At 40.5% G+C, this 27,913-nt stretch overlaps 2 long non-coding RNA genes across 2 annotated transcripts in view; one reads left to right on the plus strand and one right to left on the minus strand.

Annotated features, from left to right (window-relative positions):
• Positions 1 to 27,913, minus strand: part of LOC145513373 (uncharacterized) — a 285,374-nt gene that overhangs the window by 162,126 nt on the left and 95,335 nt on the right. The gene's annotated exons all lie outside the window — the stretch shown is intronic.
• Positions 3,279 to 27,754, plus strand: LOC145513375 (uncharacterized). Its single transcript, XR_014059340.1, has 3 exons — positions 3,279 to 5,865; positions 10,759 to 10,910; positions 26,834 to 27,754. It is a non-coding gene; the product is annotated as an uncharacterized LOC145513375 (long non-coding RNA).

A 27,913-nucleotide genomic window follows, 5' to 3' on the forward strand; every position in this document is an offset into this window, starting at 1 on the left:
ATGGATTCATGGTCCCTTGACAAGAACTTGACACCCTAGAGAAAGGGTGGCTCCTAGGAGGGGCCCCACTGGAGGGAAATGGGCCCAGACTTGCCTGGTGTCTGTGTGCATAGGCCAGGTCTACGAGTAGCTCCATCAGCTCTCTGCAAGGATGGAGATGCCCTTGGGGAGCAGGGCGAAGGGGGTGGTTGGCAAGATCACAGTTCAGAGCAGGCCCACCCACAAGAAACCACATTGTTGAGATTCCCCCCTTTCATGGTTCAGAATCCTTCAAAACAAATAAAGCTACCCTTTAGGCTGGGACTCCAGTTACACCCTTTTGGTTTATATTACAAATCTTACCAGGAAAAGTGACCCCCACAGCAGCTGGAGCTAAGTGGGAAAACTATCCAAGTAGAAGAGACAGCAGCCAGGACAGCCAGCTCTAGTCCACAAAGGGACCTCCCCAGGGGACAGTGATTGCAAGTTGTCTGTGTTATCCTGCAAACAAGTTGGGAACCAAAGAACAGGCGAATGAAGAGAGAACTGGTTAGAAACCATAATGATGAAATATTTAGAAACCAGTAGGATCCTAATGCTGGGAAAGATGGAGGGGAGAAGGAGAAGGGGTCAACAGAGGATGAGATGGGTGGATGGCATGACCAACTGAAAGGACATGAGTTTGAGCAAGCTCCGAGAGATGGTGAAGGACAGGGAAGCCTGGCATGCAGCAGTCCATAGGGTCGCCAAGAGTCAGACAGGACTTAGTGACTAAACAACAACAATGACAGGACATGGTGAGGGCTTCCCTGGTGGCTCAGAAGGTAAAGAATCTGCCTGCAATGCAGAAGACCCAGGTTTGATCCCTGGGTTGGGAAGATCCCCTGGAGAAGGGAATGGCTACCCACTCTAGTATTCTTGCCTGGAGAATTCCAGGAACAGGGGAGCCTATTGGGCTACAGTCTATGCGGTTGCAGAGTCAGATATGACTGAGTAACTAACACTTTCAGTTTCGGGACATGGTGATAATTCCTGTGTATCAGAATGGACAACTAACCTGAGCTCTAAAGAAGTTTCTGAAGCAGCACTCTCTCACCTCCCACCCTAATGAGTAGGCATTAACCCTTTGGTTGCTGGATTGAGGGAAGGTTAGGCTTTCAAGGTGGTTGGGGTGGTAATGCAGAGACTTGATTCAGAGGCAACCTAGCAACTGGTAACAAAGAATTTCCATATTTAACACCTGAAAAAGCTGTACCCCTGCATATTGGTCGCTTAAGTCAGTAATCAAAAACTCTCATAAGGGTTTTGAAGCCATGGAGAGAATAGATAGAATCCATAGATAGAATAGAAGCCATAGATAGAATCCCATTCCTTCATTTTCTCTCACTGTCCCTATAGTGAATTCAAACCTAGACTCATTCTTCTAAATAAAAACATTTTTTTCTGAGGTGGAAGGGGAAATTACTCTGTGTTGAGTATCTGCTATGTTCCAGTCCCTGGGCCTAGAGCTTGTGATCCATGGTTTTACTTTCCCTCACAACCATCACCTAGGTGGGGTTTTTTATTATTTCCATTTACAGTTGAGGAGCTTGGCACCCAAGGTCACACATCTAGTGAAAAGTTGATCCAAATTCCACCCAAATCAGCTTGACTCCTGAGCTGATGCACTTCCTACCTACCACATCACACTACGGTTCTGAAGATTTTCTTGTAAACTTTTTGGGGATACAGTTCTCCAAGTGGGCATGAGGGCTGTATAGTTTATCAAATAGGTCCATTTATATTCTTTTTAACCAACCCCAACCAATTCTTCAAATATGACTGTATTCATTTTACTTCCATTGATTGACTCAACTAGTAACTCATTAATCAACCTAACCACATTGAAGTTATCACTTTTAACGGAGCCAAAGCCACATTTAACTTATTTGAGATATGTGCTTACTATATATAGCAAAGCCTTATTTACTTAGACCTCTTTATTATCAAAAGCAAGAAACAGTTCAGTTAAAAACACATACATAGGTACATATGTATAGACATTCCCCAAAAGATAAAAGTTGCAGTGATTCTGAAAGAGTACCTTGGGTTTTCAGCTATAGTGTTTTCCACGGAAATCGATTTCATGGACTTGTTACTATGAGCCAGTGCCTCATGACAGAGATTCCATCTTTTCATGAATCCTTGCCAACCCCCATTACTCCTTAGCCTTTTTATCTTCTATTGTTTGTTGATAAGGCAGTATTATAAATACCTATCAAATACAAATCAATAATGATAAATGTCTATTTCCAATTAATGCTGTCTAAAATCTGATACACATGAGATTGCTAAATGGTGGAGCAAGAGGAAAGCCTTTGAGCCTAATTGAGACTTTATGCCTTTGGTGAGGAGCAAAATGCCTTTGGTGAGGATTGAGGGGTCTACGGAGCAAAATGCCTTTGTTTCTGAGTTCAACACTCCTGCTCCTTACCAGGCTGTGCTCACTCTCCTCACACAATGTGTCCAAACTTCATCCTTCACAGTGAAAAAGCAAAAGGCCTTTCTGGGACTCTGTGTGAAACTACGTAATGAAAATGGGCTTTGTAAGAATGGAGTGAATGTGAAAGGATGGAAGTTGTGGCTTTTCCATTCTATTGGGTCCAAACAAGTAGCAGAGTGGTCTATGGCTAATATTTTAGTGTTTGACTCAATAGCTGATATGCTCTATTTCTTTTTCCCTGGAGAAAAATTTAAAACATTGCTGGCCTGAGATGGGATGTATCTTATCTGAACTTCTTATGGGACACAATTCTTTAGTCCACTTCAGATTCCTTAAGCATTCTGAGGTTCAAAAAATATTCCTACTTCTTGCTTCAATGCCTTCTTTTCTTAATGTAATTTTATCTTTTTAATGTATTCTACAATATTTAAGACATTTTGAAAAAGAGGATGAGGAAAAATACAAGAAATACCCATGTATCCTCTGGTCAGCTCAACAGATAAAACTTTGGAAACACAGTTAAATCCATTGTATGCTCCATAGCTTTTTGATAGAGTCTGTTACTTCCTAAGAGGTTATTTCCCAAGGGACCTGGATACTTGGCTCTGCCCACCTTTGCAAGGTCTGGAAATTGTTCTTGTGTCTCTGGCTTTTGTGTTAAGAGTCAGAGATGATGATGTGATTTTCCAGGCTGTGGGTTAGCCATGGAATGTCTGGACCTTGGCTGTGACTTTTGGGCACCTTTCCTCTGACCTTGTTGTCAGATGGAGGTGCCCACAGCTTTCCATGACCACCTCTCCCTGAGTGTACAGTGAGAGGGCCCAGAACCCTTGCCCACAGCTCTGCATTATGGGTGGCCAGAAAGGCCAAGGTAGCTGATTAAGCTCTCTGAACTTGAGATAGACAATGAGGTGGACTTGACTCATGGAAGAGGAGGGGGTGTCACTGCCTCCTGGAGCCTCAGCACTACAGTGACAACTTTGTGACAGTAGGATGGCCTTGGTTTGGGCTGGCATTGAGGGTGGGGGCAGCTCTCCATGTGGTGTCTTCTCTTTTGGCCATGGGGCTGTCCTGGCTGGAAAGCCCTGGACCAGGGCTTTCTCAGACCTTCACCATTTTTGGTGAAGAGTGAATGCAGAATATTAACTGTCTTTTACATTATTCTGTGGACATTAGTCTTAGGTAAAATGCTTTAAGGCCCAGTGGTTTTAAAAATAAAGAAAAGAATACATAAAGCTTGAGGAGTCATTTGCCTGTTGCTCTTGTATATTGCAGACAAATGAACACATTCCCATGTACTTATTTATGTTGCAGACCAGTCATTTTTCCTTACACAGGAATCTTATTAAAACAATAAATCAATGTTAACCTGGGTTTTAAATTGGCCCAATATGTTTGGAGAATTTGCTGGTTTAATTTTCCTATTTTTCATTTTCAGTTAACTAATTTACTTTTCCCAGTTGGGATACCACAACCTTAAGATGTGGATTTATCTTGAAACCAGCTAGTCCCGACGTATTGCTACCAGAAGAAGAGAAAAAAAGCCAACATTTTATCTTGTAATTAGACAGCTGAGAAGCTCAGGTCCAGAAGCCACCCACCCATCCTAAGCACTGCCAAGTACCATGCCTGGACCCTGGGAAGTAGCACCAACTGCCTGCAAATTCTCTTGCATATTCTGTTCTGCATTTTCTCCACATCTCCTTGGCCTGAAAACCTCCAGTACATCTCTGTTATGGACTGAATGTTTCTGTCTTGCCCCAAATTCATAGGTTGAAGCCGTAACATGATTGTATTTGGAAATAATTTATGTAAGTAATTAAAGTTAAATGAGGTCATAAGATCCAATAGGATTAATGTCCTTGTAAGAAAATATACCATCAGAGAACACTCTCCCTAGCCCTCCCACCCCATCTACACATCCCTCCCCACCATGCACACACATCCCCACCCCCTGCAGGCAAGAAGGGACCATACAAGTATCCATCCGTTGAGATGGTGCCACCTGCAAGCCAAGAAAAGAAGCCTCAGAATGAAACTTACTTTGCCGGCACCTTGATCTTGGACTTTCCAGTCTCCAAAACTGTGAGAAAATAAATTTCTGTTGTTTAGGCCTTGTGGTCTATGGTATTTTGTTATGGCAGCCCAAGCACACAGAGACAAACCAACAGAGACAATCTCCTGGCAACGTTTTCCCAGGAACACTGTGATGATTGCTGGTGCCCCCATCTCCCCAAAGCACTTGGGGTCCCAGCGAGGTCTCAGCTGGCACCTTTAAGGGTCCTGCACCACCACAGCTTGGGTAGGTTGCAACACAGCACAAGGTCACAGAGTATGATTGGGGACCAGATACCAAGAGAAACTTTTCCAGCCACCAACCCCAAGAAATATGTGCATGTGAGCATGTGTCTGTTGCGGAGGGGTGAGTCTGGTAATGGGCTAGAATAGATGTGGCCTTGAGCCCAGAATGGATGTGTACTCTGAAGAGTGCTATGGGTGTGAGTATCGGCCGTACGGAAATGCTGGCTCAGCAAGTGCTGTCTTTTTGGGGAAAATAGCACTGTGTAGTGTAATGGAAATGGCATTGGCTTTGGAGTCAGTCAAAATGGGTTCAAATTCCAGCTTTTTACTGCACTAATCAAAATAGTATAAGCAAGGGCTCCATTGGTCACATAACTGAAAAGTCTAGGGAGATGTTCGGCTTTCAGATACAATAACATCCAAGCACTCAAAGATGTCACTGGAAATCTGTCTCTTTCTCTTTTTCTGCTCTGATTATCTTCCCGCTGGCCTCACTCTAAGGAGAATCTTCCTCAGTAATTCTAGAATCGTGTTATCCTTAGCACAAGGATGGGTGGAAGACAGAGAATGTCTTTGCCAAGGGGTTCAACAGGTCTGGGTGAGGTTGCTGCTTGGCTGGTTCTGAGTCACATGTACACCCCTGGGGTTGGTCCTATTTGAACCCAGGAGAGATAGTGCTTAAGAAGGAGGAAGGGATGCAGGGCCAGCCAAATTAGCATATGTCCACATAGACACTGAAGGGCTCTATGACTCCAGGCAAGTTATTGAACCTCTCTGACCCTCGAGTTTCCCCATTTAGAATGTCTGTACTAGCACCTACCACCAGCAAACTGATGAATACTGAAGTGTGCTTCTAGCATAGTTCCAGGCACAGAATGTAGGTGTAACAACTGTTAACTCCCTTCTTCCTCCCCTTCCACGCCCCTGGCCCTCTCCTGGAAGCCTGAGAGAAGTCTGTGGAACATCTGAGGATATTGACGATGTCATGCTGTTTCCGACTGAGTCTCCTGTGCCAGGGGTTGGTTCTAGTTCGTGATGGTGACCTTGGAGACACAGCGAGACTCTGAGGATTCCCTAGTTGGGCTCTGCCCTGGGACATACAGGTAAGCTGGTGGAGCCTTCCAAAAGACAACTGATGTCTGCAGTTTCCTGGACTGGAGAGGTCAGAGCAGCCAGCAGGTCACTTCCTGGTTTTCTCTAAAAACCAAGCATCCCACCATACACATTACTTTCCCAAATAAATTAGGTCCTGGATGAGATACACAGTCCCTCTCAGAACTGTGGGGATTCTCACCCAAATAACCACTGACTACTTGAATTGATCTTTGTGAACTCTAAAGAATCCTAATGTAAATTCACCTCTCAATAGTACATGAACCATGAACTTCCAGATGTTCAAGCTGGATTTAGAAAAGGCAGAGGAACCAGAGACCAAACTGCCAACATTCGTTGGATCATCAAACAAGCAAGAGAATACCAGAAAAACATCAATTTCTGCTTTATTGATTACGCCAAAGCCTTTGACTGTGTGGATCACAACAAACTGTGGAAAATTCTTCAAGAGATGGGAATACCAGACCACCTTCCCTGCCTCCTGAGAAATCTATATGCAGGTCAAGAAGCAACAGTTAGAACCAGACATGGAACAACAGACTGGTTCCATATAAGGAAAGGAGCACACCAAGGCTGTATATGGTCACCCTGCTTATTTAACTTATATGCAGAGTACATCATGAGAAACGCTGGGCTGGAGGAAGCACAAGCTGGAATCAAGATTGCTGGGAGAAATATCAATAACCTCAGATATGCAGATGACACCACACTTATGGCAGAAAGTGAAGAAGAACTAAAGATCCTCTTCTTGATGAAAGTGAAAGAAGAGAGTGAAAAAGTTGACTTAAAACTCAACATTCAGAAAACTAAGATCATGGCATCTGGTTCCATCACTTCATGGCAAATAGAGGGGGAAACAATGGAAACAGTGACAGACTTTGTTTTTTTGGGCTCCAAAATCACTGCAGATGGTGACTGCAGCCATGAAATTAGAAGACGCTTGCTCCTTGGAAGAAAAGCTATGACCAACCTAGACAGCATATTAAAAAACAGAGACATTACTTTGCCAACAAAAGTCCATCTAGTCAAAGCTGTGGTTTTTCCAGTAGTCATGTATGGATGTGAGAGTTGGACTATAAAGAAAGCTGAGCGCCATAGAATTGATGCTTTTGAACTGTGGTGTTGGAGAAAACTCTTGAGAGTCCCTTGGACTTCAAGGAGATCAAACCAGTCAATCCTAAAGGAAATCAGTCCTGAATATTCATTGGAAAGACTGATGCTGAAGCTGAAACTCCAATACTTTGATCACCTGATGCGAAAAACTGACTCAATACAAAAGACCCTGATGCTGGGAAAGATTGAAGGCAGGAGGAGAAGGGGACAACAGAGGAGGGGATGGTTGGTTGGCATCACCAACTTGATGGACGTGAGTTTGAGCAAGTTCTGGGAGTTGGTGATGGACAGGGAAGACTGGCATGCTGCAGTCCATGGGGTTGCAAAGAGTCGGACACGACTGAGCGATTGAAGATGCCTAAAAGAAACTACTGTATCATGCTAGAATCAGGTACCTGTTCAAATGGCAGCAGGATAGAAACTGCCAAATTTGTTCTTCCCACTTCCACTTGTTCTTGTTCCCTAACCATCCTCAGAGCACATCCTTATCCTTTTATCAGAGGTTAAAAGAGTCCTGGCGCTTGTCCCCTCCAATGGGCCAGATTGAAGCACGAGACTGTCTGCCAACACACTCATGCCCGCTGGAAGGAGGTCTGGCTTCTAAGTGGATTCTGCAGTTTTAAAGGTCACTCACAGATTCGGAGGAAATCAAACTAAAAAAAGAACCATCACTTAATGGATTTCTTTCAAGTTTTGTTACCTAGTTTCCTTGGATCTACCTTAATTTATCCTGGGACCTTGGCCCAGGATCTCATTTTCATGGCTGCTGCAGAGGAAAACAAGATAATCTCTCCCTATATCTCCACAAAGCTTCAACAATACCTTTCCCGGTCCTGGCAAGAGGGTGTGATAAATGAGGTAAGTGAAAATAAGTGAAAGTGTTAGTCACTCAGTCATGTCTGACTCTTTGTGACCCTAAGAACTTTACCCTGCCAGGTTCCTCTGGCCACGGAATTCTTCAGGCAAGAACACTGGAGTGGGTTGCCATTCCCTTCTCCAGGGGGTCTTTCTGACAAACCTGGGTCAAACCTGGGTCTCCTGCACTGGCAGGCAGATTCTTTACAGTTTGAGCTACCAGGGAAGCCAACTTTAGGTAGTGTAGTAATATCAAGTCTCATTTTAATTACATAAATGTCTATTTTATTTACCCCATTCTAAATAACCATCCATATATAAATGAGGTAACATATTTAAATGTTATAAACACTTTGGTGGAGAAGGTCAACATAATCTTAAGGCAGCATTATTATCAATGGCAGTGAGGGTGGTCATTTTCTCCTTGGGCAGTCAGTGGCTCAGTTAGAGCAGAGGATATTTAGGGGGAATGGAGAATGATTCTGGTAATAACTTGGGGGAAGGGGACAAGTTCCAGCTTCAGAATGGAAGAATGTGCTAGAAAAGTGTTTCAGGGTGAGCACTTAAGAGGTGTTGGGACAATCACCTCCTTCAGAGATAGTGATTTATGGGTAAAATTGCAGAACCAGTGTGATTCCCAAAGATCCCAGAGTAAATGGAGACAAATAATGTTATCATAAAGAGAGACTCAGTGACTTCCCTGGTGGGCCAGGGGTTAAGACTTGGCCTGCCAATGCAAGGGGTGCAGGTTTGATTTCTGGTCAGGAAGCTAAGATCCCACATGCCTCTTGGCCAAAAAAACAAAACATAACACAGAAGCAATATTGTAACAAACTCAATAAAGACTTTAAAATTAAAAAAATAAATAAAGAGAGGCTCATGTCAATGGACCCCATCTGACTCCTTCAAGGGGTCCTGACAGTTTCCAGGTTGTGTAATTTGGATCTTTCATTTAGAAATCCATTTCCTGAGGATGTTTTTATTTTGTATAGTGTGTGTGGGATTGCTAATCCATAAAGAGCATCTTTTGAGGGAGTGAAGAAAGGCCCTTCTGCATGCTGTTGGCAGGAATGTGAAATGGGAAAACTAGAGTTTGGAAAGCTTTTGGGAATATCTAGCCAAGTTAACGGAGAAGGAAATGGCACCCCACTCCAGTACTCTTGCCTGGAGAATCCCAGGGACAGAGGAGCCTGGTGGGCTGCCGTCTATGGGGTCGCACAGAGTCAGACACGACTGAAGCGACTTAGCAGCAGTAGCAGCAGGAGCCAAGTTAAAAATGCAAAAACCCTATGACATGGCAATTCCATTTTAGGAGTAGATCCTGTGCATGTACAAGCATATATGCACAAAGGGCTATGTGTACATCTTACCCAATGATGAATTCAGCCTCAGGCCTCTTCAACAGAGCACTGGCAAAATAAACTGTGGCAGAGCCCTCACAGGACACTGTGCAGATATTTAGAAGACTGAGATACATCCTATGTGAAGATCACACAGTATGTCAGCTGGGAAAAAAACAAGGGACACAACAGTGTGCATAATATGCTTTCATTTATGTCCAAAATTGACATGTATGTGTATGCAGAAGAAATTATTGGAAGCATATACCAGAAATTATTAGCAGGTGTGGAAAGACAGGAGAGCTGGACTGAGAAGCTTACTTTTCATCAGTTCATCTCATACTATTTGAATCTCATTTGACCCTGTTCATGCACTTCTTTCTCAACTAGGGAAAACATTAGAAATCAAACAAATAGGCCCTTTTCCAAGGGAACTCCCATTTCCAAGGCAACACTGCTGCCAGGAATGAACAACACTGGTTCTGTAAAAGAGAGAACCTTTTATGAGTCCACCTAGCTCATCACATTTTAAAGACCAGCCATGTCCACTCATTGGAAAAGATCCTGATGCTGGGAAAGACTGAAGGCAGGAGGAGAGAGGGAGACAGAGGATGAGATGGTTGGATGGTATCATCGACTCAATGGACATGAGTTTGAGCAAACTCCGAGATAGTAAAGGACAGGGAAGCCTGGCGTGCTGCAGTTCATGGGGTCACTAAGAGTCGGACATGACTGAGTGACTGAACTACAACAAATGTCCACTGACAGAACAGACATTGAACTTGGGGTTCTATTAGAATTTGAAAGAAGAATCATGGAGACATTTCCCCTTCATGCTCTTGTTGCAACGTGCTGTTAGCCACCTTGCCCCACCTGTCTCCCTGTGTGCGGTCCTGCTGCTGTAGAGCATGTCCAGATATGTGGGCCCAAGGGGATGAGTTGTTGCTCAGAAGGTGGCAGGAACCAGAGCACTCAATTCTGGAACCTCCTAAGTGTGAGAAGCTGAAGTGAGCTCATGGTGCTTCCAATGTATAACTGCCACTTGAGTCATATGTACTTTCATTTAATAATTTATTAATTTATGTGCCTAAGCTTAAAGAAAGCCTAAGAAACTCAAAGAAAGCTTAAGAAAGTACTATGCTATTTTTTTTTCATTACTGCTTTATTTATTTATGTTTATTATTTACGTACTGTAGTCCACCAGGCTCTCCATCCTTGGAATTCTCCAGGCAAGAATACTGGAGTAGGTAGCCATTCCCTTCTCTAGGTGATCATCCCTATCCAGAGATTGAACCTGGGTGTCCCACAATGCAGGCAGATTCTTTACTATATGAGCCCCCAGGGAAGCTTCATTATTTGATGATTTATTATTAGTGAATCCTTACATATTCTTTTATCTTATATAGCAATAAATCCAAATGTGAGAAATTTAAATAAGACATGTTTATCTGATTGGTAAAGCTTTAAATTTGAAGAGGAGTTACTCAGTTTTCCTGGGTCTCTCCCGTTTATACATATAATTAAATTTTTGGTTGATTTTCTCCTGCTAATCTGTGTATGTCATTTTAATCTTAGGCTAACCAGAAGAAACTAGATGGGTAGAAAAAATTTCTTCCTCCCTGACAGCTGGCAACAGGACATGATGCAACTTTATTGGCTGGACACTCCTTGCCCCAAAGCTGTTGCAGTTAAGAGACCTTGGGACACCTGAAAAAGGCCAGCAGGAGGTGAGAATTCTTACTATATATGTCAGTCTGTCTGCAGAGCCTATTGAAAAGAGTTTTTCTCTTTTCTAAAAAAATTAGATTTAGCAGGAAAAAATATTGATATTTTTAGGGCTAGTTTCTTAAGACTTGGTGACTCGGCTTCAAGTTTGTCAGAGTGCTCTTAGTTTGTGGATCTGTTTCCTCCCAGAGATGGTCTCTGTTTCTCATTGTCTGTCTTTTGTGTCACTTGTCATAAGGGAGAAAACCATTGGTCTGATTAGGCTTTCCTTTCACCTTGTTCAGTGTTGTAAGATCTTGGCTTGTTGACTTATGAGAAAACGCTCTCTAATCTCCGTCATCCTGAAGGCACCCAAAGTGGTGTGCATTTGGCAGCCAGTCGGATAGACTGGGATTCTAAGCATCTCTTTTATCAGCTCTCAGAAGTTTGTCACAAGAGGTCCCTTCTCTATGGGGTCTTTGTCATATCAACATGCATTGCTTTGTTAATGATGCAACAAAGGTCTTTGTTTTATCAGGCTATTTGGGGGAGTGGACTTTCTGGATCTTGTGAGGGCTGCATCCTTTGCACTCTCTTGTAAGAATGCCTCTTGTGTCTTGGTTTGAGTCACTATTAAGCTCACTCATAAATGGCCAGGTGATGTATCTTTTGAATTAGGAAAATATTGCATTGCAATTGGGCATTCAACCACACCATTTTAATTTTTTGTCATTTGAAGGCAGTTATTGTTTCAATCTAATTCTTTTACAAAAATGCTTCATCTTCAAGATTTATAGAAAGGGCTTTTTGGCAAATATAGGTTTCTGATAATGTTCAGATTGTATCACTGAACTAGATAAGAAATGACAGAACTCTAATGGAAAACCTGATGGCTTCATAAAACTGCTAAGAGAAGGTCAGGTTCAACATGAATTAGTTAGATAGAACTTAATGAACTGATGAATATGATTATAAATTTTATAACATCTGTCTGAAATATTGCTGTCTTTTAAAAATCTTTGTTTTCTAGATATAAGGAAACTTGTCCTCTTATACTATGATTTACAACAATTTGTTTAACTATACCTTTGTAAGCAGAATTGAAACATTTTTTTCCCTACATAATCCCTCCAGAATTTAGAAACTCTTAGTTAAGTACTCTTATTTTCATGCCATATAGTTATTTGCATATGTTTACTAAGAATCTGTTCTCGGTATAACAGGAAACATTGATTATAAACATTACCATGGCTTTGACAAGAATGTCATATTTGAGAATATGTACATAATCAGATATGACCAAATGGCCTTATGGAACTAGATTGGCTTTATGGAGCCATAAAGCCCCTTGGAAAAGTAGCGTGGTGTCTTGCAGGCAAGCCTGATGGCAAGTTCTTGGCCTGGTTTCCTGGCCTTGAGAGGCACTTAAAAAGTTCAGTCTGGAAATTCCTTATGAAAAATTCCAGTAAAGCAGATTCAAAAGAGCTTATTTGGTCAACTGCTATTCTTATGGACTTATGTAAATAATCAAGTCAAGTTTAACAAGACTAAACTTATTTTGCAAGTAAATTAGTCTTAATTTGTCTTTGGTAGAAATGAGGGTGATTCTAAAGAAAAAAAATATACAGTTAACATACAGTTGTGGATGTTGTTATTGTTGTTCAGTCACTCAGTCGTGTCCGACCAACTCTTTGCGACCCCATGGACTGCAGCACACTAGGCTTCCCTGTCCTTCACCATCTCCTGGAGCCTGCTCAAACTCATGTCCATTGAGTCGATGATGCCATCCAACCATCTCATCCTTTGTTGTCACCTTCTCCCCTGCCTTCAATCTTTCCCAGCATCAGGGTCTTTTCTAATGAATCAGCTCTTCCCATCAGGTGGCCAGAGTATTAGAGTTTCAGCTTCAGCATCAGTCCTTCCAATGAATATTCAGGATTGATTTCCTTTAGGATTGACTGGTTTGATCTCCTTGCAGTTATTGATATTAGATTGTAAAAAAAGTTTGAGAGTACAAGTGTTAGCAAAAGTGAGAGAGAAAAAGGCAGGCTCATTTATGTAGTAGTGGTGGTGGGTATAAATTGCCTCAATTCTTTTAGAAGACAGTTTGACAGTATCTGTCCAAAGAAAGATGTGCATAGTCCCTGGCACAGCAATTCCTTGTCTAAGATTCCTTTTGCAGAAACACTTGCAGATGTGCACAAAGATTATTGTACAAGAATTTTATTCAGTGCTGTTCCTATTTAGGAAGATTGGAAACAACCCACATGCATGCCAATAGCATTAAACAATCATGATACTTCTGTACAATGGGACACGATGGTGGCGTAAAGAGAAGCAGCTCTACCTGCATTGACATGGAATGATGTCCATGATTGAGAGCCAAGTTTTTGAAAAAAGTAAAAATGAAAAGGCATTATGTATGTTCTTATTTCAATTTATATATACTCTAAAGATCTGCAATAGTATGCACTAAAAAAAAATATTTGGACAAGTATAAACCAAGCAGTGTTTATCTCTGGGGCTTATAGGGACTTCTACTATTTTTTGGCGTACATTTTGTAATTTTTATTACAGTCATGTGTTACTTTTAGTATCGAAGATGACAATAATGATTTTTAAAATAAGAAAAAATTATTGATCAGAAAAAAATACTGCACGCTCATTCTTAAAGGCAACTAACACCAGGAAGCTTTTGATTTTACTCTTAAAAGTTAGTCTGTTCCTCTGATCAAGTTTGGACACCAGTGACTAAATTTGGAGAACTTTCTTTACTGCTTCCAATTATATTCTAATTTGTTGTGGAATGCCATTGTCCATTATCAAAATATATTTTTCCATTGATTGGAGAAGCAGTAGTTTAATAGGCTATTTCCTACGATATTAACTAGAAAAGTCCACAAGTTGTTTTGAGATGCCTATGTGAAAGCAATGTGGAAAGTGGCAAGCCTTTCTATATTATACGTTAATAAGAAGGAGATGGAGGAGATAGAAGAGGAAGAAGGAATGAAGCAGAAAAGCATTTGGAAGCTCTGTTCAGGAAATGATATTTCTGTTCACTGTTAGAAATATACTCTGCAAGCCTTTAGCTAAAGAGAAAGTGCTTGTAGATTTTTTTCATACTGTCTTTTCTGTTTAACTTTTCAGGCACCAATGTTTTGTGAATTTGTACAATTTCCAAAACTTCTGGAGGACAGTGGAAACTCTTCTGCTCTTAAAAGTTGTTAATGGTATCTTCCCTTGGATCGCCTTTTGAAAGCCCAAGCTGGTGCATGACCTTGGCTACTCAAAGATGAACCTAGGAAATGTGGCAAAGACTACCTTCCCACTCAGCTAATTTGGGACATGAGCAGTCAGGACTCTCATTAACACTCTTGTCTGGCTGGTCCAGGGTCCTGAAAAGGACTGAGTTGGTGACTCATTCCAGCAGTCCCACTTAGTGAGGAAAACTGTAGGGTGGGGTGAAATAACTTACTCAGTGCAGCCTTAAACAAGCAGCAAGACTCGGGTCTCCTGCCAGTTATTCTAGTCAGAGCAAACCCTACTTTGCTCTTTCCATGGCTTTACAATGAAAGCTGTTCAAATGGAGATTTATCTCTTTATTTTGGTGGAATGTCTCAGGGGTTTGATTTGAAAGATGAAATGCATAGTTGCCTTTCAGCTCATGCACAGTCTGGCAAGTCTTCTCATTAGCATTTTCGGCTCAGTCTTTGCCCATTCAGCCCTGGCTTCCTTCCTGGAATGAATCATGGCTCGAGCTCCAGGGGCTGCCTGAGCCTCCTGCCCCTGGATGCTGCTGCCAGCACCTTCAGCATGGCCTGAATCACACAGCCATCACTGCCGATGCACTTCAGTCTCCAGCCTGGGAGATGAGACCTGATTGGCTCTTAGAGAATAGGATGCCAGTTTCTTTCCTGAAGAAACAACAGATTCTGTATCCTGGAACTGAGCTGTAACATCAGAGTTGTGAGGTGAGGGTCGTATCAGCCTGGGCATTTGTTAGAGGTCAGGAGCTTAAGGCCTTGAGTAGTGAACTGAAGGGCTCCACACTTTGGGTCCCTTTCCAGTCTCTGGTTTATGAATGTCATCAATTCAAAGAATAAGCAATACAGACACAACACAATAGAACAGGAAGTGCCCTGAAATTGTCAGCTCATTATGCAAGGTCTATATATTAGAGATGTCCTCAAATTGGACAAGACAACATCCTAAAATTCATATATTTCCAATAACAAGCTGTAAAACTAAAATAAAGTGCTAAAAGATTAATACTAAAAACACATTTTTATCAATCACGGTAGAGCAAAGAATGAATTTACTTTCTAGGCTTTCATTAGAAAATAACATTTTAAAAGACTGTTTTTTATTTTTTTTAATTTATTTATTTTAATTGGAGGCTAATTACTTTACAATATTGTAGTGGCTTTGCCATACATTGACATGAATCAGGCATGGATGTACATGGCTGTACATGGTGTACAAAAAACAAAAAGACTTTTTAAAAAAAAATTTTTTATGCAGACTATTTTTTAAAGTCTTTATTGAATTTGTTACAATATTGTGTCTGTTTTATGTTTTGGTTTTTGGCCGAGAGGCATGTGGGGTCTTAACTCCCTGACCGGGGACTGAACCTGCATCCCCTGCACTGGAGGTTGAAGTCTTAACCACTGGACCACTATAGAAGTCTCAAAGATTGTTGATCTATAAAAGGCATTCAAAGAGCAGGCAACCAAAATGCAAAACTAGAGAGGTATGTCAGGCTGTTAATGAATATATGATGTTGTTTATATGAATGCTGTAATGTCTGTGGTATTGTTCACAATCTAAATCTAAATCTAAAATTGGTATTTTAGATTTCTAATTTTCTTTTATTTCTTTTTCACTCTAAATAAACATTCATTCAGTAGCAATTTCATGCTCTTTTTCTTAAAGAGAGACTCCTAAATTGCATACACATCATTCCCCCACAAAATATGGACCAGCTTCTATAGGTCTTCTTGCTGATACCCAGCTGCATATGTGTGTCCAGCACTGGCCAGGCATCTCCAACACTGTCATCATCTACAAGATCATTATCTCTTTAGCAAGTGTGTATTGCTTCTTACCCTGAAAGAGCAGTCACATCTATTACCTTGGATATAGTGTAGAGACTATGGATGACTTAAAGCGTCTCTTAGTTACTTACACTCTCTGTGCCTTAGTTTTCTCATCTATAAAATAAGGATAATCCTAGTGCCTTACTTTGTAGGATCACTGTGAGGGGTAAATGAATTAATGGCTGTAACGTGCTTAGAACTGTAAGAGCTGGCTGTGATTTTATTTTCTTCTTTGCTTGTAAAAGTGCACTTCACAATATGCAGTAGCACAAGACCTCAGACTTTCTTCAGCCTTTTCTCCCTCCTCCCCTCAGTACTGGGATTTTAGAGGAGAGGTGAGAGATTCGTAGTGGTAGGACTCATATGAAAGGCAGCAAAATCTTCTTCATACAGGAAATCAACAGATAAGGTAAAAGTTCATAAATCCAGAAGTCACAATGAAAGCATATTATCTAGAAAAGCATACTTATGGAGATAAATTCTAGAATAAATGGCTGAAAGATTTGAAAGTTGTGGCCTCTGAAGAGGTAAGAAGGGACGGAGCTGGAAATTACTGTTTTTTTCATCATAAGTTTTGACTCTTTTAAATAAGTGCATATGTAACTTTGCTTTTTTAATTTTAAATATTTTTAAGATGTTACAAATATTTGACTAAAAATATCCTTTCGAAGCATTCTTTTGATTGGAAGAACTGGGTTTTTTTCTCCTGATGTGATAACAATGCTCTTGGTTCCTCTTTGCAGTCATTTTAATAAGAAAAATTAATAAGCAGCAAATTGCAACAAAAAGGAAGAGGGTTTGTTTAGGTAAATCATAAGTAAGCTTTCCCTTGTGGAAGCCTTTGCTTAATTGGTCTGCAGCTGGTGCTAATTTATTCCCTTCACTGTATCTCATTTTGGTCTTGCATGTGTATTTGCCTGTGTTTGTGTTTTAAGCTTCACATAATTTGAGGCTTTCATTTGATGGCATGAATTTGGATACAACTGGGAACTGCTCATGAGAAGCTTATCCTAAAGTAGAATTTACTTTTTTGTTATGGCTGTTTTGAGGTACACCTGGCAGCCACTGATTGTAACTGGAGTACAGCTGGGATGAACTAGGTTGGGGGTTTCTACATGATCATATTTGATCTTATTTTTCTTTTCTATTATTCTCTCAGTTCCTACCCTCCCACTCCTCAATTTGGTATTTAAGCATGAAAGAAGCTCTGATTGGCTGGTTACTAGGTACACTGGTTCATTGGGCATGATAATCAATGCTTGAGCCTCAATCTAGAAAAGGTAGTATCCTGGGCACAACATGGAGAAGGAATTGGCTTTTTTAGTTTGAAAAATGGAGAATAACATCTGGGCAGATTTCTCTTGTGCCTGGGAGTGTTTCTGCTGGGTCTGCTGGACACAAATTGCATTTCATTATCATCTAACAAGTGGCATCCATCATGGTCCCATCTCTCCTTGGCTCACAGAAAGGATCAGTGAACAGAACATACTGTTGTTGATTTTGTTCAATCTAGGTATAAGAGTAAGATTTCATTTTATTACTGAATTGCAAGTTATGCTTGCAGCCAAAATTAATCACTTGCTGAAGAGTCTTACTGTTCTTTTTTCCCTGTTTAGACTTTACAGAGGCAATACCTGACTTAAAAGGAAAAAAAAGTAATCAGAGCCCAACTGCCAGCTGTTTTGTAAGGCAAAATGGAATTTTGAGTTTGAGACATATTAAATCATATCACAAGATACTACAGGCTAAGTTACTTTCTCTATAAGAGATTCATCAATGAAGCATTGAAAGTAACCGTTGAACTCTGAAAACATTATGCCAAATGAAATAAGCCTGACACAAAAAGACAAATATGATTCTACTTATATGAGGGATCAAAAGTAGTTAAATTCATAGAGGCAAATACATGGTTACCAGGGATAGGGGAGGAAGGAATGAGGAGTTATTGTTTACTGGGTCACAGTTTCTGTTGAGGATGTTGAAAACTTCTGGAAATGGATGGTGGTAATGACTGCACATCATTGTGAATGTGCCTAATGTCACCAAATTATACACCTAAAAGTGGTTAAAAAGGTAAATTTAATGTATATTTACCACAATAACAAAAATACAAAAAAAAAAAAAAAAGCAGTGTTCCCTGTGTGACGCTGGTGCAATCCCAATTATATAAATAGGCACATTATGCAATTTTGTAAAACTCAGAGATATTTACAGCTACACTCCCCAGTCATCCTTTGGCCTTTTCCCCATATTATTCTTCAAGAAGGGAAATAGAGGGAAAGGAAATTTAACCTTATAAACATGGCTGATTTGGGGTCTAATCCATAGTCCTCTTGCAACATGGGGTTTATCACAGTCTAATCAATATTTAAGTGCAGAGATTATTAGTAGATTTCAAATTTTCTTCATCCTACTCCTCCTTCGTGGGTGAGGAGATGATGTTTTGGATAAGTGGTAGCTCGTGCCGTCATTGCTACTCTCCTCTGAGGGCGACCAGTCTCCCCAACAGCTGCAGAAAGAATTTCCGCAATAGCTCAGCCAAAGGGGAGCGGTGGGAATTCTGTGGGATTAGAGTGGAATTTGGAGCTCTGGCACGGAGGCTGGGAGGCTGCAGATGGACACTGAGGCTATTCGTTAATGTAATGTTTCCAAAGCACAACTAACGCTTGCCTGTGTCTCCTTATCTCTGAGCCATCTCCTTACTGTCATGCTAATAGGCAGGAACTGCTAGAAGCGTCCCTTGTCCCTCACATATCAGATGGCAGTATCCTCTGGACTCCTGATGGGAAGCAGTCCGGCAGTCACTGAAGTGAGGAGAGCTCACACGCTCAGCTTGAGAAGTCATCTGCTCCCTCAAAACTGTACATTTGCTCTGTGATGATGATGGCCATCAGAAGAGAAGCAGTCAGATCACTACATTTTACACTTTCCTTCCCTATTATCTAAAATCATGCCTGTCACCCAGAAGAATTTATTGTTTCATTTCTTCTTGAGGTTCTATGACTTTAATATGTCAAACTTAATGGAGAGGAAATAAGTTACTATGCCTTTTTATATCCAGAGAAAGCACAATCGTGGTACTTTTAGCCCAGTGTCCTGTCATGCTAGGTGTCATGTTGCAGAAACCATAGCCAATACTATTCATTTTTCTGCATGTATATAAATATCTTGCTCTAGGGGATAAGGTAAATGCATCAACCTATTCATAGATCATTCTAAATAAATAAGAGAGCATTGCAGGGGGAGAGGGAGGGGTAGGGAAATCTTAAAACTTGGAAGTGTATTAACTATGTGTGTGTGTGTGCTCAGTCGATCAGTTGTGTTCAATTTTTTGCAACCCCATGGACTGTAGCCCACCAGGCTCCTCTGTCCACAGAATTTCCCAGGAAAGAATACTGTAGTGATTGCCATTTCCTATCCAGGGGATTTTCCCAACCCAAAAATCGAACCCTCCTCTCTTGCATCTCCTGCATTGGCAGGTGGATTCTTTACCACTAGCGCTGCCTGGGAAGCCCATAGTAACTACATTGTTTTCTAAAATAACTATCATAGAGACAGTTGTTGAGCAAGAATTTTTAATGATTGATAAAGCTTAAAAAAGTTGAAGAAAATACAATTGTTTTCTTATATTAAGGGAAAAAAATAGCCAAAACTTGGAAACAAAGAAAAAGGTAACTGCATATCCTTTCTATATCACACTGGAGCAATGTCCAATGGGCCAACTAAGGAATACCTAATTCTCTAGGGTATGATATGTACCTTTATTGGATATTATTTACTATTGACTGTATATATTAACCTGTAGAAAATTTAAGCAATGAAAATTATTTTTGTCCAATAGCAATACAAATGAATTTGCTCACAGAGAAATTGTTTCTGCCTGGTAAAAAAGATCACAACCTAAAGGTCTAAGTTTTGCTCTGTATGATATAACAAATTTATATAATTTAGACATTTATTAAAGTATGGTTTTTTAAGTGACTATAGATAATCTGTTTTTCCTATATTCCTTGGAACCAGCTTTGATCTTTCATGAATGAGATAAACAGACCTTTAGTGCGTACTCACTTTAATTTTGTACAACAGTTATGTTTGTAACCTTGTGAAAATTATACTTTGACACTAGTGTATTCCTCAAGGCCTAAGAAGGCAAGTAACTGATGGTCACTGATAATGCTGGTTAGAAGCCAGTGTTCTCAAACACCAAAAAGTGAGTTCACATGAAACATCAATGTTGTTTGTTATTCACAATGCCCAACGTCCAAATGGGTTTTGAATTGCCAGCAACCTGCCTCAGCATTGAACTGAGACATTCCAAATTCATTATCAGAGTGGTCAAGTGGGCTGGAGAGGGGGGAACAAAGTGAAAAGACCACTTGGTCCAGAATTACTAAGTTATCCAGAATGAGAAGAGTCAATTTGCAACCTAAGAGTTATAAACACAAATCCAAAAAGGCATCAGCTATGCTGTATAATCTCAAAGACTGGATTCCTATTAATAATTCAACCTCAAATATGACAGAAAGGAAGTTTTTATATTTAAACTGGGAGAGGGAAATGATCAATACTCCTTCCTTCTTAAAGGCTCATAATGAGGTTCATGAGTGAATGGCTCTTTGTGGACCTGAACTGGGAGGAGATAACTAAAATGAAGAGAGATAAATTGGTCTAGGTAATAAAGTAAAAGATTCTTCCAGAAGCTCCTCTAGAGGGAGGAAGTGTGTGGTCCCTGAGGGACGTGGACAAACTGAGGCAGAGAGAGAGAAGTTTCCAGGAGAGAGCAGGCTCTATGGCTGCAGAGTCAGGTCCTTCCACGGAGAGAAGAGTCTTGAACAAACACCATGTCCAGTATATGATTTTGAATTTTTTCCTGCTGTTCTATGATTGCCCTCAGTCCCGTCAGCCTTTCAGTAGATACCTGTCACCTTAAGTAGAGGCTTTGAGGAATGAAAGAGGAGTCAGATAAGCCCACAGAGGAGAAGTATGGAGAGGAGGGGACAGAAACCACAAAAACTGAGGTGGCTGGGAGGAGGCACAGCCTGAAATGTCACCCCTCCCCTCTCTGACCAGCTCCTGAGAAACCTTAGGAAATGGAGAAGCATGCTGGATTCCCTGTATTTGTATAAAAGGAGGGCTCAGTTCATTTTTCTTAATTAAAAGAAAGAATGATCCCAGAATCCTAGAGAGCTTGAGAATCCAAGGTATAAATATACCTTAAAAATCTGGAGCAAAATGGGCCATGAAACATGGATTGAAGCCATCAGACCCAACTGGGTTCCTGTCTGGATAAACCGCAAGTCTAGGGTTCTTCTTGCTAGTTCAGAGTAGGAGCAAAGCAGTTTCGAGAGAACTGGCTCTTAAGAAAATAAACAACAACAAATTGCTCAAATAAAACTAGGTCCAGGTCTGAGCAGGGGCTTCTCAAGCGAAAAGACCTAAAGGTGAAGACTTATTTGCAATGTGGTACAATTTGAGATACTTTTAAAGCAGGGATTAAGGAAATGATGATATAGCTAAATCTCTCAAGTCAAGATTCTATTTAGAAAAGGAAAACTTGAGTCATTTTAGAGCAGTTCAAACAAAAGTGCTCATGATAGAAGGTGCTAGGACCAGGTTCTTATTCTAGGGCAGTGATTATTTTGGCTAATGTGGTGCTGCTCTAGAGACAATTTGCTGCAAATAAGAAAGGGCTTTGTCTCTTCAGGACTGGCACCACTACCACCATTCAGAAGAGATCATATTAACAAGCCAGGCACCAGGTAGCCTGAAGAAAGCTCACCAAACAGCCCCCACAGACAGGTAGGATTTTCCAGGTAATGTTGGGTGAGGCCTCTCTCTTCTCCTCAGCTTTTAAAACAGATTTGAGCATTTTGTGGTAATCCTTTTGCTTTCGCTGTTTGGTCTGAAATCCATTAACTTGGGTGGTCCTAAATCTATTTTGTTAACATTCTGTATCTTTTCCTTGCATCAGTGATAGATTTTAGAGGTTTTCTGTTTGTCTTGTTTTTTTATTTTTAGGTGGAAAAGAACATGGTGCTGGCAGCAGGCTAGAAAGGGATAAAAGGCATTCGTGCAGCTTTTCAGGAATAAATACCGGGAAACAGCCCAGATTTTGAAATTTCACATTTCTATTTTTATAAGACTAATAAAAAATTCCTTTAGCCATAAAAAACATATCTGATGCTATTTGCTTTCAGAAGCATGTTTAGACCTTGATTTCATGAAATTTTCTATAAGAACCCCATGAATTGTTAAGAGTGAAAATATTATTTTCACCTTTTGCTCCCCTCTTTCCCCACCTACCATGCTCCCTCACCCACAATTCTGTCCTGAAATTTAGTGATGATAACACTGAAATCAAACCTGGCGAGGGATCCCCAAGTTGGCATGGCAGCCAATAGGGGAACTCAGACTGGATCTCAGGACTCCTGAACTTTAGTCTCATGGTCTTTCCTTATGAATCTATAAATAAATTATCCCAAATTATTAATTAAATTATTCTCTCATTAATTAACAGGAGTTGGTGTCCATGCCATTACTCCTTACTCCTGTTTACCTTTATTTATGTCTTCAATTCACTTCAGTCGCTCAGTTGTGTCTGACTCTTTGGAACCTCATGGACAGCAGCACGCCAGGCTTCCCTGTCCATCACCAACTCCCGTAGCTTGCTCAATCTCATGTCCATCAAATCGGTGGTGCCATCCAACCATTTAATCCTCTGTCATCCCCTTCTCCTCCTGCCTTCAATTTTTCCCACCATAGGGTCTTTTACAATGAGTCAGTCCTTTGCATGAATGTTAGGTCTTAAGCCAGCTTCTTCACTCTCCTCTTTCACTTTCATCAAGAGGCTCTTTAGTTCCTCTTTGCTTTCTACCATAGGATGCTGTCATCTGCATATCTGTCCTAGTGGCTCTAAAAATTTTAGCTTCCCAGGCCCTGGTTCTACCTGGAGCCAAGGACATTTGTGTTGGGCGTGGTAGGGGCCCCTGTTGCATGGATGAATGAATGAATGAACTTACTGAAGGGAAGGACTGAGTGGAGGATGGAGATGCTGGTCTTTCTCAGGACCCAGGGTAGGGTCTTCCTGCTCCTGGAGAGCTCTCTCCTCAGTGCTCACACAGTCTTTTCTGGGTTCCCTCCTCTGTGCCCTGGCCACTCCTTCCACCTTGTCTGCAGGCCCCTCCTTCTCCACCCAGTCACAAATGTGGGGGCTCCTCCAAGTTAGTCTTAGGCCCCTTTTTCCTTTCCTACACTCACTCCCAAATGGGTTCAATACTGCCCTCTCCTTCAAATGTCACCTACGGGCCATTAATCCCCAAACCATTTCTACCCCAAACCTCTCTGAGCTTCAACCCTTAAATCCAACTATGGATTGAATATGTCTACTGCTGCTGCTGCTGCTGCTGCTGGGTCACTTCAGTCGTGTCCGACTCTGTGAGACCCCATAGACGGCAGCCCACCAGGCTCCTCCGTCCATGGGATTTTCCAGGCAAGAGTACTGGAGTGGGTTGCCATTGCCTTCTCAGAATATGTCTAGTAAGATGTCTCAAATTCTTATCATGCTCCAGACAGAACTCAGGATCTTCCCTCTTCCCCCAAATAGGATTGATCTCCTATCCACTAGTCATCCAATTGCAAAGTCCTAGGAACTCCTCTCTCCCTCTCCTCCAGGAGCCTATGGATGACCAAGACTGCTGCTTTCGCCTGCTGAATATCTGGTGACTGTGACAACTTCCCTCCACTCATCCCGGCCTAAACTACCATCATCTTTCATCTGGACCTGTAATGGTCTGCTTCTTCTCAAATCCACGCTTGTTCCTCCCTTACTCCTCTTTACACCAAAGGCTCTGCTTCTATCAATCACCTGCTTCTATATTGCTTCCCTGAACCACCCCTTCCTCTCTGTACTGCTGCCAAGCTGCGTGTCTTTTGGTTCAGCGCATCAAGCCATGTTCCCCTTCCCTCCACTGGCCCCCTTCCTCCCCAACCACCACCATCACAGGAGCTTCACCCATGGTCTTGTCTGTGCCAGGGTACTCCCCAAACCCCTCATCACCTCCTGCTCATCCTCCAGAGCTTGCCCCAAGCATCATTTCCTCAACGCCAGACCATGTTCCTTTGTTCAACATGAGCATAGGGTGATGACCTGGAAACACATAGCTCAGATCTGTAATAACACTCCTTCCTCCATCAACCACCCTTTCCTAAGCACTTTACTTTGTGACAAGCACTGTTCTAGGCACTTGAGATCCACTGGGGAACTAAACAGACAAAAATCCCTGCTGTAATTGGGCTTATATTCTATGGGTAATTATAAATACATTTCTGTGCTTAACCTTTTTAATGTCTGTCCTGCACTGGCCTCTAAGAGTGGTGGGATGGTGTCTGTTTTTGCTGCCAAGTGTTATCAGCTCTCAGCACAATGCTAGTTCCCAGGAGACACTCAAACATTTCAGGAACTATTGGCTCTTTACATTTGTAAATTAACAAATGAATGAATAAATGTAATTTTAATATCGTGACTTGGCTTACATTATTAAACTCGTGATATTTTCAATAGTCAATAAATATTGTGATAAAGGATCAGAAAATAAAGTCTATGTGTAACCACCAAGACAATCTTTCTCCAACTACCTGTTAACCTTTAAAGGCTGTAAAGCAGCCATTCCCTTCTCTCCTAGCATTTAAATGGCTTCTGAAGAACTAGCTGAACTTTGCTGCCATCTTGTGACCAAAGTTAATACCACAGTGATGAAGGCTCCATCTCATTGTATTTCAAGCTCTCTATTATCAATGAAAAGGCCACCATTGTGTTCTATCTTTGCCTAAAAGTGCAAGAATGTGTTGCCAGTTAATAGGAAATCCATGGCCACATCCAGTGTCTACCTGTATTATAGTTTTTTTTATTTGCTTGTTTGCATAGCTCTCTCCTATCCTTCTTCCTTGTACATCCCAGCACCATGGTAAATGCTTAATAATTTTTTACGTGAAGATTTATGTGAACAGTGAATGAATAATTGTTTTATATCAGAATTTGTGAAGTACAGACACTCAACCAGATACTAGCTATTATAGTTGTTATTAACATTATCATTATTATAAAGAGCCTTCCTTTGCAAAACAGATGAGTTAGATAAGACTTCTGTGACAAGTTCTGTGTGTGAGGACACCCATCCCAAACTCAATATAAGTTTTCTATATTTTCCTCCTTTCAATCCTCTCTCTGTCTCTCTCTTCTGGAAAGCCTATTAAAACTACTTTTTGTTGTCATCTCAACCCTTTAAACATATATATATATATATGTTATACATATAATATACATAGTACATAGTTTAGTCACTCAGTCGTGTCCGACTCTTTGCAACCCCATGGACTATAGATTACCAGGCTCCTCTGTCCACAGGATTTTCCAGGCAAGAGTACTGGAGTGGGTTGCCATTTCCTTCTCCAGATATATATAATATAATATAACATATATTACATATGTTTATATATATAAAGGACTATATATATTTATATTATATATATATTTCCAATAAGATTATAAATGCCTAGTTACAAAGGAATTATATTTTAATCTCCCACAATACACAATAAACTCCCATGGACTGTACTAAAGACTCTTTTCTGAAATGAAATATATGAAGAAATATTTGCTCAGATATATTTTGTGTGAAGACCAGGGTAAGGAAACTATGACAGAAAACTAGCTATATATTTAAAGTAAATATTTGAAAATTTCATTCCTTGGGAAATTTCACACATTTGAAATCTGTCTTCTTTGAAATCGCTGTAATGCTAGGGAGTCTTTGTATATTTGAAACTGGAGAATAGAAAACAAGAACCAAGAATCATGGCAAAGTTAACTTCTTTAAATAAAGCAAGCCAGAGAGATGAAAAAAATTGGATTGTCCCCTCAGGAAAAGTTTGAAAGGACTGCATGCTATTTAAGCAATATACAGACTGATTAAAAGAACATATACCTTGGAGTCTCTGAACAATGTCTGTAGTAGCATTGGTTTCAAATAATTGAAGTTATTGAATAATCTAAGAAATGAAACCATGAGACTAAGAATTTCATCATCAGCTGGAGATTAGTCCTCTGAGCATGACTAGGAAGTGCTGCAGCTACAGGAGAACCCATTTCACTCCAAGTACCTGCTTTGTATATATTAGGTTGTCAACAAAGACCTATTGAATTCAAGGGGTCCTTGATTAGCCAAATTTTCATCTTTCTTTACTCTTCACTACACTTCAGTAAATGCTGAGTGAATGATTCTAAACATCCAATTTTTAAGAAAATTTTTTATTAAAGTATAGTTGATTTACAGTATTGGGTTAATTTCTGGTGTACAGCAAAGTGATTCATTTTATATTCTTTTTCATTATGGTTTATTATAGGATATTGAATATAGTTCCTTGTGGTATATAGTAGGACCTTGCTGTTTATCTATTTTTAAAATTTTTTATTTTATATTGGAGTATAGCCTATAAACTGTGTGATAGTTTCAGGTGGACAGCAAATTATCTATTTTAAATACAGTAGTTTATATCTATTTTATATACAGTAGTTTTTATCTGCTAATCCCAAACACCTAATTTACCCCTTCACCTTTGGTAACCATAAGTTTGTTTCCTATAAACATTCAACTTTGTGTCCAGTTTCAAACAATTGATTTAGAATAGGGATGTCCAGAAAAACTAGGGTTTGAAATGTAGTTTGCCATCCGACTGAGAAAAATAAAGTCTATGAACAGAAATTTGAATGATTTTATGTTTAGTGGCTATGTAAAATGTGTTCTTTACTAATTTTATTGTAAACGTTGCTTATTTTCATTTTTGCCCAGAAGCATTCTGAGAATTGGAGGCTGTCATTGGTCCTTTATGTGGCATGGCCTGGTTCACCAGAAATGGAATGGCTTTGTTCTGGGGAAAATTTTCCAGTCTCAGCTGAACACAGTCCAAGCACTGAGCAGTATGACCTCTTTGTTTCCCCTGCCTCATGCATGAAAGAAGATACCTGCCAGCAATTTCCTGTGCTGACAGAATAGGAATAAAGCCTCTGAGCCAGAGGGGAAATGGGAGAACCGGCTGGATCAGGCTGGTCATTCGGGAAGACTAATGCTGGCTACGAGGCACCTGCCCAAGACATCACCTGGTTATTTAAAAACCTTTGTGTAGTTCAATGGGCTAAATGGGAGCTCTACACAGAGGACAAGGAACTATTCATTTCTCTCAGGTTTAACTTTTCAGAAGAGCCCTCAAAATAGAAGGCTGCTCTATTTTGAAAGCACTAAATCCTCTTGGTGACTTTGGTGAAAGAGACATGAAATAACTGACGAAGGCAAATGTGTTTCAGATGGAAAATAATGGCTCTTGGACTGGAATGCCCAGTGAACATCTGGTGTCCCTTTATTGTGAATGAACATCTGTCTCCTTGGTTAACAGATTACACCTGTTGACCCAGCCAAACTTCTGCCTACATCTAAATGAAGGTGAAAAGACTGAGGTCCCATCTCAAGAGAGCCTGATATCATTTCTTGGCATTGGCCTGGACTTCAGGATTTTTTTAAGCTCCCCAAGTGATTTTAATATGTAATCAAGATCGCGAACCCCAATGTAAGCAGAAAGAGACTCTGATGGATTTGGGAATATGATTTACAAACACATCAAAAACTGAAACAAACTAGAGATATGAATTGTTTATAGAATTTTATCATGAACTTAAAATATTTTAAATAATTTTGTTTGCATTAAATTTTTAACAGTTTTAGACAGCTGTATGTTGAATTTTTTGAGCTCCTGTCAAATTATAAACACACCCTCAGGCAGATGATATCTTTTCCATTGTGCCAGTGATGGACTGTTACTAACAGAAGATAAAACAAGTCTCCATGTTGTTCATATCCCTATGCATGCAATCCTTTCCA

Source organism: Giraffa tippelskirchi, chromosome 7 (assembly GCF_054371585.1).
Source record: "Giraffa tippelskirchi isolate mGirTip1 chromosome 7, T2T-mGirTip1v1.2.pri, whole genome shotgun sequence".
In the NCBI taxonomy this organism is placed as follows: Eukaryota; Metazoa; Chordata; class Mammalia; order Artiodactyla; family Giraffidae; genus Giraffa; species Giraffa tippelskirchi.